Source organism: Dipodomys spectabilis, unplaced genomic scaffold (genome assembly GCF_019054845.1).
Source record: "Dipodomys spectabilis isolate Male_0828 unplaced genomic scaffold, ASM1905484v1 ptg000043l, whole genome shotgun sequence".
Taxonomy (NCBI): domain Eukaryota; kingdom Metazoa; phylum Chordata; class Mammalia; order Rodentia; family Heteromyidae; genus Dipodomys; species Dipodomys spectabilis.
In genome coordinates, this window is record NW_024870720.1 from 29,023,096 (window position 1) to 29,037,648 (window position 14,553).

Genomic DNA, 14,553 nt, shown 5'->3' on the forward strand with positions numbered 1-14,553 from the left:
TTCATGTGCCCTGTCTCGAGTCAGATATAAGTCTTCAATGATTTGGAATGATTTCACTATCGGGTCTGTATTAGATACAGCATCAGTAGAGGTCTTGATACAAACAGCTGCAGAAACAACATGGCTACATAACCTTCTTGGTCAAAGAATAGATCAGATTCTCTCAGGCACCCTTCACAAAGACAAGTTGGCCAGGTTGTTACTTTCAATCATTGCTCCTCTTGTACATGTGACTTCTCCTTTATACTTTGTAAAAGTGGTTGCCAATATGTGGAGAGAGAAAGAGAAATAACTGCGTTTCTTAGCATTCCCCTGAAACATTGTAAACTGTGTTCACCAATTAACCTCACAAGGGAGGAATGCATTGGAATGGTTTCTGGAAGTTTGACATTGCCCAAAGAAGGAGAAACACTCTCTAGAGACCAAACCATTGTTTACCAAGCACATGTGGTCCTTTGCCAAACAGTATCATCTGTTGTTACATAGGAATGCCAATGTGCACTATTCATAATGCAGTTTCACCCTGGATAATGTACAGCCTTAACTAATAAGAAAACCCTGAACAGTGGTTTAGTGAAACATATATGGAAATTATCAGTAACACCAACTAAAGAATAGAAAAAAGAAAGTAAAAACTTTGGACATCTAGTCAAATAAAGTGACATAGCTTGCTGCACATATCACCACTTCATGTAATTAGTTATGCTGCTAGGGTTTGGATTTGAACTATTGGAACACATACACACACACACAAACACACACACACACACACACACACACACACACACACACACAGAGGAAAGCATATCCTAGCTACAGGTAACTATGAAGTGGATGTCTTATAATTGTTTCCTATTAATACAGAAAATCAATTGACTGTCCATGAATACAACTAGTTTGTCTGTGGCTTACATTATCCATTAAGTACTAGAAAGCAAAAAAGAATCCGTCTTTTCCTTCCTCTGTTTTCCCGAATTAATTATTAAATTCAATATCTGTTAGAAGTCATTGATTCTTGGGCACACATTATATGTATGTGCATGCCAGTGTGAATTAACGATAAGAGATTAAAGCATATATATAATTTAAAATTAGAACAATATTTCTGATTTGGAGAAATGTATTTTCTTGGTGAGGAAAGGAAGGGATATCTTATTAATATAACTGAATAACTCAAAGCCAGTTTCACTACAAAATCACATAGAAATTTTTGTTGTTAGGGTAAAAATTGAGGGATTTCTACAGCACAAGGCATGCAACAAACTACTGGTTTCCTACCAGGCTGTATCTCGTCTCCTTTGAAGTCAATTGTGGCCCAACACAAATAAGAGATAGTGTTGGGGATAAGCATCTAGACTGAGATGAGGAGCAGGTTCTGCCCCACCCTCAAGTATCAGGAAAACAGAAAAAGTGAAAACTCTTCCACAATATACCAAAGCTCAGTAACAAAAACAGAATGCTCCAAACAAAATGGAACCTGAGCAAGGATTTCTCCAATGGCACTTTCCTTTCTCTGGCTTGGGTTCCCTAAGTATCTACAAAGTGAAGATGAGATTCCTTTCCAGTTTTAACAGGAAAATTTCTAAGTCAGCACCGATAAGAGAAACTGCATTTCTCCCAAGCATGGGAAGCATTCCATCCTTGGTCTGTATTGTTTCATAGACCTATGAACTCTCTGACTCTCCTAAAAAAGCAACAAAAAAGAAATATTCAAATGAATCCAGCAAATTTCTTTATCTTGCCAGCATATCTGAAAACAAAACAAATCATTCTTATTCCTTCGCCCATACTTGTATGCAATTATAACCTGTTGCACCAAGAACTTATACATTACTACAACACCTGGATTGACATTGAGCTTCTAATCTATGTAGAAGGAAAGCTTTGGAGAATAGAAATATATTTGCAGATGAAATATGAGTGGAAGATTTCAACTATTTCCAAGAGGTTCCAATCACAATTCTAGATACTGGAAAAGAAAAAAAAAAAGTCTAAGATTGATGACCTGTGATTGAAGGTCTAGCAAAAAGAAAACAGGGATTCTAACAATTATCATGCAATATACTAATTAATATTAATATTCCTGAATAATGATGCTAAAAACAAAGACTAGTGCTTATTTGAAGAAGGTCTTTCTTTCTGTTTCTGATGTGGAAATCCCCAGTTTCCATGATCCTGATTTAAATGTTTTCTGTATTTGTGTAAGTTGATAAACTGATTTATCCATACACTCACTTAGTTGTAGTTCAACTTATATTAATAATACATGCTGTTTCAGATGCACCACACTTCTCTTAAGATTCAGGAACATAGACAAGGTTGTAACACTTTGACATTTCTAGTTAACCTTTGGCAAAACCACAATCAGGATGCCATGTTCAGTTAAGGTTGTCATTTGAGCTACAAATACCCATTAGCTCCAAATACGAAATAAAAATGTATTGCCTTATTCAGAGAAATATTCTATTCCTAGGGGAAAGGAAATTTTAGATACGCATTGTCACCCAGAAGACTGATTTCTACCTAAATCCCTCAGAAGTACAAGTGGAAATGTCTTCTGCTTCCCTAGCTCCACTTTCTGCTTCACACCCAGGATTCTCAGAGGCAGTGTGTTGGGGATATGGCAGGCAAGCTGGCTAAATATGTCACCTGACCTGAGTTATTTGGTTACTGTTTACCTGGATAATTGCTAAAAGGCATGCACCATTGTGCTTAGTACCTGTGCAAGCAAAGGATTAGAGTATGAAATAAAGGCTCTTGCAGTGTTTCTGCTTAAAGTGATAGGTATATAATTCTTTATATGAGTTTTTGTTGTTAAACCATAATATTGCATTCCTGCATCTGTCTCATTTTTTTCTCTGCATCTTGGTATATTTTAAAAATAAACAATGATAGAAGATAGTGTTTGCTGAGAATCTACTATGTATTAGAGGAGGCGCAATACAGAGGCCACTTAGAATTAATTTGGAAGTGGTTTGTGACTGAGATAGACATTTAATATTGGCTTGAGATGGAGATTAGGAGTAGATAAAGCTTAGCACCTTCAAAGGAATTGATAGTTTAACAGTTTATTCATTTGTTCATTTGATTCATGTACAAATACTTATCTGCCATGAAGCAAACCAAATATTTAGTAGTAAGCTGAATATGAAGTAGTCATAACATGAAATAGAGTATGAAGAAGGATGTTGCGGAAAAAAGAATAGAAGACATGTACTGTTTACCCAAGAAGAATATACTATTGAGTTAAACATCAAGCATCTGGAGAGAATGGATGTAAGTTTTTGGGAATGTAGACCTAAGGAAAATTTTATGTGGAGCAGATTAATGGCTGATTATTGCTCTTATTTATAGTAGTATTGTCTTTCTACTAAGAGCAACTATAAAGTTCATACCTGTTGTGTTGGACTAAAGTATCAGGATGATGAACATCATAGAATTATAAAAGCATGTACCCACAGGTGCAGTGGCAAATTGTGTGCATTGTCATAAGTACTCTTTGCAATGTTTTGCTAATCCTTTTGATTCTTCTCTTCCTTATGAACTTGGTGCTCTTTCTCTGCTTCCCTTGGCCTTTACTTTCCTTCATAATATAAGCAGAAAACATTCATTGTTAGCACACGTTATAAATGCCAACCGCTGGTCCTAAACCAACAAAGGATTATATAAAGAATGTCCAAATCCTTGTGTTGCAAATATGTTCCTCTGTAGTTTTTCTTATTAAGTCAACTTGTAAGTTGACAAGTATTAAGTCAACTTTCCATTGATTGTGTTGCATGGCTCTTTTGGCCAAACAGGATATAAAAATCTGAGCCATTAAAAAAAAACAACTCTTGTAAACCTTTACCCCATACTCTTGGCATCTATAGATGTGAACAATTCAATTATGTCCATAAAATTCAATTGCTGTATTTTATCCGTCAGTATATGCAAACTTATAGCACCTTAGGTATCCAGTATTATTTATTTCTACATAATCATGGAAACAAGAGCCTGCAAATAGCATCATCAACTCATGTTTTATTGAACATTAAAGTTCTTTATTGAATGTTAAAGTTCTACTGACCACATATACACAACTACATTGCCACATTTATTAATATCTATTCTGTATTAATGAATGGGTCTCCAACCTATTTTGATTTGATTTCTCAAATAGCCAAGCACTTATATGTGATTTATTTCCATAATTAAGTATATGATTGCTTTCAGGGAATAAGTACAGTATTCTAAAAAGTATTGGCTTGTAGCATACAATGAGAATTCCTGGAAGACTCAGTATGACTGAATGGTTTATGTCAACCGAATTGTAAACAAGCACTTCATCTCCTGAAGATGCTTATTTTTTAGAACAGATTTTTTTTTCAATTCATTGTGCCTATGTTTGCCATAGACATAGGTGTATATGAATTTAGAACGATCCCTTATGAAGATCATTTTGGTCATAGATATGTCCATTAAATTGAAATTAAACAAGGAAATAAGAAAATGTACATCTCTCCACTCAGGAAGGATAGCCCTGTAGATTCTTCATCTTTTCATCTTTTCTTCTTGTTTGTTATGTCCTCACATTGACATCTGCACATCTGTTAGTACAACCACACCTTCCCAACCTTGCAGATTTGCTTTTATAGAGGGCTTGTGCCTGCAGAGGGGCCTTAGGGTGCTCCTGTGGCTTTGATTCCAGGTGATCACATGGTACAGTCTTCTTCCATTGTAATCAGTGAAGCAATGACAGCAGTTGCCTCAATAGTGTAGGCTGAAGAAGTTTCTGGAAGTGACACTGGTTGCATAGGTTATTAGGACAGAGGCTTTAGGGATCCATTGACTTATTCAGAGTAGGGAACTTAGGTAAAGGGATTTCTTTTGGGTGTCCTGCCTAACATGGCTCACAGGCAGCCACAATGACTCCAGGATCTGGGTTACAGGTGTTAAGAGTGCCTGTGGAGCTGAGTGCTTGCAACAATACTATAAGACCAGGAACTTGAAGTTCAGGTTCATTCTACAAGGTTATTCATAGACTTTAGTTCTTTCATCAAGCTGGAGTCTGTTGCCCAGAGGAATGTCTTAATTTAGCAGTTTGGGCCAGGGGTCTAGAATGTAGCTGTGGTTTTGACTCTGCTGGGCAAAGCACAGTTCGGACATAGCTCAGGGTAATATGGAGGCTTAGGCCTCAGGGAAAATAGCACAGCACAATTTAGAACCTCAAAGCTGCAACTTAGGCACTAGGGAATGAGGTGGAAAGCATGGATGGGTGAGTCTCAACCCTGGGATGGTAAGAAGGCAGGATCTCAGGATAAATGAAGTGAGGTGAATAGCAGCAGAAACCTAAGTGTGGTAGGATGCTGCTGAGTCAGGAAGCAGCTCAGCAATGACTCTGCCCCCTAGAAAGGTGGTGGTGGTGGGAGGTGCCTCAGTAGCTCAGAGTACACAAGTCTACTCCAGCTCCAGGTAGACAGGTGATAGGACTATTTGACCTGGAGGGTGGAGTGGCATGGCTCACCAAGGGCTCTGATTTCCTAGGGCTTGAGGCACTGTATTTGTTTAGTTTGAAGAGATATGGCCCAAAATAGGGGCTGAGAAGGTGGCTCAGTGGTAGAGTGCTTGCTTGCCTTGCATGCATGAGGCTCTGGGTTCCATTCCTCAGCACCACATAAGCAGAAAAAAGGCGGAAGTGGCACTGTGGCTCAAGTGGTAGAGTGCTAGCCTTGAGCTGAGCTGAGGGACACCGCCCAGGCCCAGAGTTCAGGCCCACGACTGGACACCCCCCCTCCCCAAAATAAAAGAAGTGAAGCCTAGGTTGAAGACATTGTCATAGGTATTAGGGGGTTGTGGGCTACCCTTGAAGGGATTATAGAGACCCACCCTTCACCATCCCTCTTCTCTTGGCCCTGACAGGGTGAATAGACCTTTTCTGACACATGCATGGCTGTTATGACATACTATGTCACCAAAGCAGTAAGACCAAGTGATAATGGGCTGAAACTCTGAAAACATGAGTCAAAACAAACCTTGTCTCCTTTTAAATTGATTGCCTCAGTTATTTGGTCACAGTAATAGAAAACTAGCACACTGACAAAAACAGCCCACCGTCATATTCAAAACAAGGAAATAATTTGCAGCAAATAGGTAACGGGTTGGATCTTATTAATTAAAGTATTTTTCCATTCTGGCACGTTAGCAAATGTAGCAAGTGTGCCTTATGAATAACGGAAATATTTTTCTCATAGAGTTGGAGGCTGTGAAGTTCAAAATCAAGGTTTTGGCAAATTCAGGAGGCTCTGATTTGCTGGGTCACAGTTGGCACTTTCATAAGAAGGGAGAAGTAGTGGTTTATCTTTGATCCCTTCTACCAATCTCATTCCTGAGGGCTATTTCATGATCCAATCATCTTCTTAAGGTCCAAATAACTTCACTTGGGAATTAGGATTTCAATATAGAAGTTTCAGAAGGACACAAGCACTGAGACCATAACATTTTTCTCCCATCTCCCAAACAGTCATTTCCTTTCATGTACAAAGTAGACTTTCACCTAAACCAGATATGGATGAGATTGAAGATATACTTTAGCCTGAGGGAAATTGTCCTCTGGCTGTAAACCTTTGAAACTGGACATATTATGTATTTCCAAAATGCATTACAGAGACACCCACAGGACAGACATTCCCATTCTAAAAGGGTGAAATAGGAATGAAGAAACAAAGACAGGTCTTGAGCAGGCTTAAACCACATGGCAAACAATATTAAATCTCACATTTTGAGAAATCTCTTTAACCTGGGACTTGTCTTTCAGACTCACTGGGTCCAATGTATTTCATCTCCCTAGGGTGGTGCTTCTGCAGCTTTGTCGTGCTGAGTTGGGTTCCCCAGCCTTTGAGAAACCCCATTCCCATAAGTTTTGCTGCCTACTTCAACGTTCTTGAGTTGGAGCCATGTCCTGTGGCACTCCCCAGCAGAAATCACATGCTGGTGGCTCTACTGGCTTGGAATCATGAAAAGAATCCCATTGCCAAGGGTCAGCTGATCCTTGCTCTAGTGATGGCTTTAGGCCACGACCCTGTTCCTTCTTTGACTGCCTCTCTGAACACTCTGGCTCTCTGGGTCTGCCCTTTGATATCTAAGTTCAGGCAGCTACTTTGCTACAGCTTTGCAAGGTCCAGTGAACACTGAGAAATGGATCACTGGAGTTAGATGTGAACTAGCCAAGGAATGCATCTGGATAAAGTGGGAAAACTCAAAGATATGAGGTGGTCCTTCCTTTAGAATTTTTCTGTCCCCAAGGCTCCTGAACTCTGGGTAGAAAAGCTAGCCCCTGAGAATTTCCAAAATGCTGTTGGAATCTTCCATTGCTTAGACATATGATTAATTTCCCTATTGTTTTGATGAACAGCACCTGTCTTCTCTAGCATTACTAACCAGTGCTCATTTCTCTATCTGGTAGACACCAGGCTGTATTCATGTTCTTCCCAAATAGGTTTCCTTAGCTTTGCCTATAGGCTGTAGGTTTTGTTGCCCTTTTTATGAATAATTCTGCTTCAAAATGATTTCTCTTTTTTCCCTACATTTTATTATAGTTGTCAAGATAAACCAAGCCATGCTTTCAACAATTTGCTCAGATACTTCTTCATTGGAATATCAATTTCAATCACAAACAAATTCTACCATACATAAAACATTAGAATCCACCTCCTCATTATCATTACTCTTAATATCCATGTGGTCTTGAGCATTTACTCTCTTGAATGCCCAAGCATTGTCATTGTATGTAGAACATCTTATTTAAGTTACATGGTAACAAAAGAGGTAACATTTATAGCTGTAACTAGGGAATTGAAGTATGGGACACATCCTCCCTAATGACAGGTTTGTGATCTCAACTTAGTACTATTTGAATCCAAAATGTGCATTTTGCACTTTTTGTACATTACTAGTTCCTCCTCTTTCTACTTAATATGAATAAAATGACAAATTTACCAATTAATACATTTACTTTCAAAGTTCTTCACTTGCTCTTGCCATAGTATAATTGTCTATAGCTACCTGACACAGTACAATGTATGGAGATTAACAAGGATCTCAGCCCCATTTCCAAGAGATGTATCAGATGGAGACACACACAAAGTGAGCATTCCTTTCATCTGGACCATGAAGCCTGGAAGCATCAGGACGGGGCCGGAGCATCGATCAGTCAGATGAGGAATATAATCATTCGACCATAGGTCCTTTTGTCTATATGTCATAAGTAGGAATAAAGAATTATTGAAGCAAGATGTCACTCCAAAGTTTAACATTGTGCTATCTGTTCCTTTAACAGCTATCCAACTAGGACATCAATGTAACCTAACAACCACTTCTAGCTTCTCTGCTCCCATTTTGTATCTGGATTTTCTACTTACTCTCATTTCAGATTTCCACTGATTGGTCTGCCCTGCTGAAAATTCCTAACTAAACCAGTCTGCATTCCCTTCTATTATATGAAGCTTTACCAATTCTTCTGATCACCCAATCTCACACTGCCTTCCCTTTAATCTCCCAAGCAAAGCTTCCTTTACTTTTTTTCAGATTTTATTCTGTGTGCTCCTTCTGTTGACTACATGAGGTGATACTTTGGGAAAGGTGTTGAGACAGTTTCTTTCAATGAACCAAGACTTAGATGGTGCATGGGAAGATTCCTGTAGGAATACTGGTCCTACCATCCTCTCTGACAGAAAATTCTAGAAGAACACTTAATGTTCATTATTTCATTGTTATTCATGGGACACAGAAGAGTAGCTACAATGAACAATATGATCGGATGCATTCACTTCTTTCATGTAAAGAGTTGTCTTTCTATTCATTTCTACCATGCTTAATTCCTACTGTATGTATGAATAAAGTCACACAACTTTGGTATTTTAGAAACTCTGCACTGTGTAGCTCCATGAATGAATGCACAATTTGCCCATGCTTCTATTTTTTTCATGTCATCAATTCCTTTAATAATGCAAAATTTATCTTATTTTCTTTCTTTTCCAAGTAATGTTTGCTATCTAAAAAGACTTATGCAGTTAATTACTTTCACTATAATTGTCATAGTAACAAAATTAACTGTGTATATTTGTCTTTATTTTCAGACTATAACCCTCCAGATAGTATAAGATCCTGATTTCATTTTTTGAATACTTTTATTATTTTTAAGCAAAGAAGTTACAATTTGGTAAAGCAGTTTATGAATCCATCTTGATGGATGTCTCTTTTTTCAATATTCTCACCTACCCCTCTCAACCCACCCGTTCCTTCACTTTTCTTAATTTTTAGGTTATATATTGAAGTTTTGTAATTTAAAAAGCAGTTTATGTATACATAATTTGTATGCATGATTCGTGTCATCCCTTCGACATCTTAACCCTCCTTCAGCCTGCCCCTTCCCTTACTTTTAAAAGTCAATTTTGTGATATTGTGAATATGTGACAATGTGGTGTTTGTGAATTGCTCTTTGCGTTCTCCTCCCTTCCCCTTTTCATTCTTCTACCTCTCGTCTTTTATCCCTCCCTTCCCCTTTTGTAAGTACCATTTCCTAGTATTTATTTCATTGGGGTTTGGCTTAGTCTTTCCCAAGAATTATGCTATTTGAGCTCTCCATAAAGTCAATTACACTTGCTTAATTCATTGGTAACCCCTTTTTTACCACCCATTGTATTTACTTATAGATTTATAGGCACATTCTAGTTACTACAAATGAGGGAAATCATGCAACCTGTGTGCCTTTAGGTCTAGTTTACTTCATTTAATATTTTTCCAATTTTTTCCATTTCCTCATTAGTGGTACAATATCATTATTTCTGATGGATGAATGGAATTCCATTGTATATACATACCACATTTCCTTGATCCATTTGTCCATTGATGGGCATCTGTGCTGATTCCAAATCTTAGCTGCAGTAAATAAGGTTGCAATGAACATGGTTATACAACTACTTAAAGATAATAATAAATATTATACAAGAAAATATAATTAAATCCATTATAAATTGTAAAACAAAGAAGAGGAAAGAAACAGTAATGCAGTAATACAGGTGGTAAATGTGAACAAACTATTATATGCATGTATAGAAATAACATTATACACGCCTCTGTACAAGTAATAAATCCTAATAAAAATCATGCAAAAAAATTTAAGTTACATTAAAAGAAAATATTATGTATTTCAAAGACATTTTTAATTAATTTTCATTAGCTTATAAGACTATTATCTTTAAGTAATTGCACAAAGGAGTTTCAATTCAACATGTCAGTTTGTAGGTATAATGTAACAAAGTTACCACTTTAAAAGAAGGATAAAGTTAAGTCTTAACCTAAAAGAATTTATTATGTACTTAATGAAAAACGTTGACTTGTAAGCACACAAAAATTAATAAGAAAAAATTAGAGAATAGGTAGAAAGAATGAACAGGAAGCTCAATAGGAACCTTAAGGAGCTCATAAATATGAAAACATGTTTGATCTTCCTAGTAAAACAAAAGTATGGTTGCCTGTAGCTCTTCTGTGACATGGACAAGAAATAAATATTTGTGGTTAGTTATTTGCAGATACATTGGCGTTGTTTGCTACCACAGGAAAAGCAAATTGGCTTATAAAGCTGAGTGATAGTAAACAATGTGACCTAGGGTTAAATGAAGGTACTCAGTCACCTTCTTGGTATGGAATAAATGGTGAGTGACGGGTTAGGTTCATTCCAAAGGAAACGAGAGAATCTTGGAATAAACACTCATTCAATACATAAATCAGGCCATTTTTTTTAAAAAATATTTTTTTAATTTTTAAATTTTTATTGTAAAGATGCTGTACAGAGGAGTTACTGTTATATGAGTAAGGCAATGAGCACATTTCTTGTTGAGCATTGTTACCCCTTCCCTTGTTGTTCTCCCGCTATCCCTTCCCTCTCCCACATCCCTCCCTCCCCCCCCGAAAAAGAACCTGAGGTTCTTTTCCAATATGCTGTCTTGTGGGGATCATTGTTGCATTGTTGCATCCTGTGTCCTTCTTTCAGCGTTTTGTTATTCCCCTTCCCATCCCCAAATTAGACAAACGTATATACAAGATGCAGGGTACCAAAATCAAGTACAGTGACAACAGGGGATATGCTTTAGGGGGAAGAACATACAAAGGAAACCAAAAAAAAATCACATAATACATTAAAAACAACAACAACAAAGAAAGACCTCTTGTGCCCATATCTTGGGGGTTCATTTCACTTAGCATCATCTTATATGGTCCTATGTTCATAGCTTTTGAGCTTTTCTGCTCATCTGATAAAATTATCCATAATAATATACTAATTATTGCAAATGATGGAAGCCATGGAACTTATATATCTTTGGGTCTGGCTTACTTCATTTTATATGATTTTTCCATGATCTATATCTATATCTAGATAGACATAAATAAATATATAGACATATATAGATATAGACATATACATATAGATATAGATATATGATGGAATTCTCTGCTTCCATCAGGAAGAATGACACCACCCCATTTGTTAGGAAATGGAAGACTAGGCCACTTCTTTAACAGAGTCATCTCCTTGTTATTTGCAGTTCATTTTCTTCAGTGTCTGTCATTCATAATCCACAAGGGCTAAAAATATTCAACAGATACACTGGAAATAAACAATTAACATGTGTAAATAACTTTCATTAAAAAGATATTCTAATAATTATTCAGGTTTTATTAATTGTTGTTAATTTTTACCATGGATACATATGTCTAGGGGGAAAAAGCATAATATCTACCCTAAACTAACAAAATTCCAAACTTCTACCATGGCTAGCACCATCATTGCTATCATTGCTAGATATGAATTAGAGAATAGCCAGGTGGTTGCATTTTCATGCTGAAACATTGGAAATAGTAGAGCTAAAAGCACAACCTGCAACTTCATCCTTGTAAAGCCTTTCCAAAAAATGGGTCAAGCTACTCAGTCAGCCACTTCCTGGTAAATGACTTCAACCTGTAGGGCTGAGACAGTCAAGTGGATTACTGTGATATTTAGTGATGATATCAACCTCTTTTACTTCCTTCTACAGTGTCTGTCCTTCCTTCTTTGCCCAGCTTGAGTGATGAATAAGTCTGCTGTGTACAACTGAAGATGCTACCATCCTGAGGCAGATTCCATAGTAGCTTCATGCTCTAGAAGATGGCAGGCTTGCTTACATCTAGCTCATGCTCAATACCTTTGGAACATGGGCCAAAGGATTTCGTGGAAGTAATTAACATAAATTATCACATAAGCAAAATCAAACAGCATGTATCTGATATGCCCACGTTTGGACAATCACCTGAATCTAGATTGTGATTCCTATAGCCTAGCATCTAATCTCCAATTTTAGTATCTTCCCCAAGCACATTGTCCCCAACCCAAGACTGTATTCCTTTAGGGAGACTCCTGAATCACATCACTAAAAAATTTAATAATCCTGTGATGGAATCTACTTCGTGGCCACAGAAACTCATTTCATATCATTTTCATCATGTACTAGTCATTAGGATATTCATAACTTTTCTTAACTTATTCTTTCTTATTGCTCCCATTAATCAGATACTAAATAGTTCTGAGTTCTAAGTCTGTGTAATATTCACCAAAATCCCAAAGACTTATATGGTGTGAACCAAGATAGCCCCAGAAGTAAAGTTGTACATTCTTTTTCTATGATTAAGTAGTTAAGATCATGTGTTAGACTTCACTGTCTTGGAATCTGAAAACCTGCTGACATCAGTTAGCTCTTTTCAACACATTACATCTTTAAAACAAGCTTTGGTATTATGGTATTGTGTAATGGATCAAACAGGCATTGGAAGATTCTCCCTATGAATTCAAAGGCAGATGGGACCAAACTTCACAAATCTGAAATTAGAATTTTTTGTGAAATTCCACGGAATAAACTGTAGATGGAGTTACTAATACCATGACTTTAATTTTTCTGCTGTTCCCAGGGTTTGAGCTCAGGACCTCAGTGCTGTCCCTGGGGTTTGTTTTTGCTCAAGGCTAGAATTCTTACACTTGAGCCACAGCTCTTTTGTGGTTCACTGAAGATAAGAGCCTCTCAGACTTTACTCCCAGGTTAACTATGAACCTCAATCCTTAGATCTCAAGCTCTGGAGTAGCTAGAATTATAGGCATGAGCCACCAGCACCTGGATCTAACTGTATGTCTTTGTACTGGTTACTTAACCCAGTTAAGAACACAGTACAGAGAAGAAAAAAACCCTCAACTAACTTAAACAATCCTTTGGAGTTTAATAAACTTATGCAGGTACCAAGGCAGTTATAGAAAGAGAAGGTTTTAAAACATACTATTTCAAGAATAGGTTTTAAAATCCATATTAAATCTTTAATTCTCCTACAGCTATTTCAACCCATTTATAGCTGTTGGATCATTTAAATATTTGTTTCAGATAAGCCATACTGTATACTGGGCATAAGGTAGTGTTGATAAGGAACTTTTGAGTAATGACAGTAATGTACTGTTCTCTGAGAGCACAATGCTACTGCCTAACCATAAAAGGGACAGAAACTTTATATTGATTTTCTTTATGGAGATAATGAATTAGTCTTGATTTCCCCGTGAGATGTTTGCTTTATTTTAGGAGGAACAATACTTCCTGTGGCCATTGTTGAATGTAATTGTTCAAAGTTAAAGTAAATTCACTTGTCCACATGAATTCTGTGGATTCTGTACTGTGTTCTGATCATTTGAACTGAGGAAATCAAGTAATGAATTCTGGTCAATAATTCCACCCATCACCACACTTAACAGGAATTTTGGAAGAGTGTCTAATGAAATTTCAGAGATGTGTCAGTATAGTTATGAAAACTTGGTTTCAGTTCATCCTAGGTCTCAAAATGTCCTGTCAGTGTCCATTTGCTGCATGTACCAAACATTAAGCAATGTGTTTTAGTGACTTGGCAGTGATCAATTTCAATCAATTAAGTCATTTCAAATACTAAAATGGTGATGCTAACTAGTACCAGAAGACAAATTCCTCTCTTGGAAAGAGAACTGGAACTGAAATTGAGTTTAAAACACAAATCCGCATAATGTTTTGCCTGTATTACCTGACAAACAGACATCTCTGCAGCTCTTTTGCTATGAAAAGGTTGTGACAATTTCTTCTGTGGCCTACAGTGAAGAACAGATGGAGAAAAGACAAAGAAATGCTCTGAACATTGTTCATATTTAAGGATTATTGTCATATGAGCTTCTTCTAATGGTTATTTAATCCTATTTAAGCCCTGAGAATTCAGAATGAATTTGAGCATCTGTGAGACCCTCTAACTTATGGTACAACCTTTCTAGTTAGTAGGGACCTCTTTTCCCAATCCTTTCTTTAATTTATCCCTTAGGACTGTAAAACAAGAAAGGCACCTGTCACTAGTACTTTTAACTTGGTAAAAATTGTAAACAAGTGTTCTTCATAAATTTTAATACCTACCAGATAAATTGGTTCCTTTATTGTGATAGTCATGAATATGAACAAGAATACTTCTGATCACTTCCGTCCCTTAGGA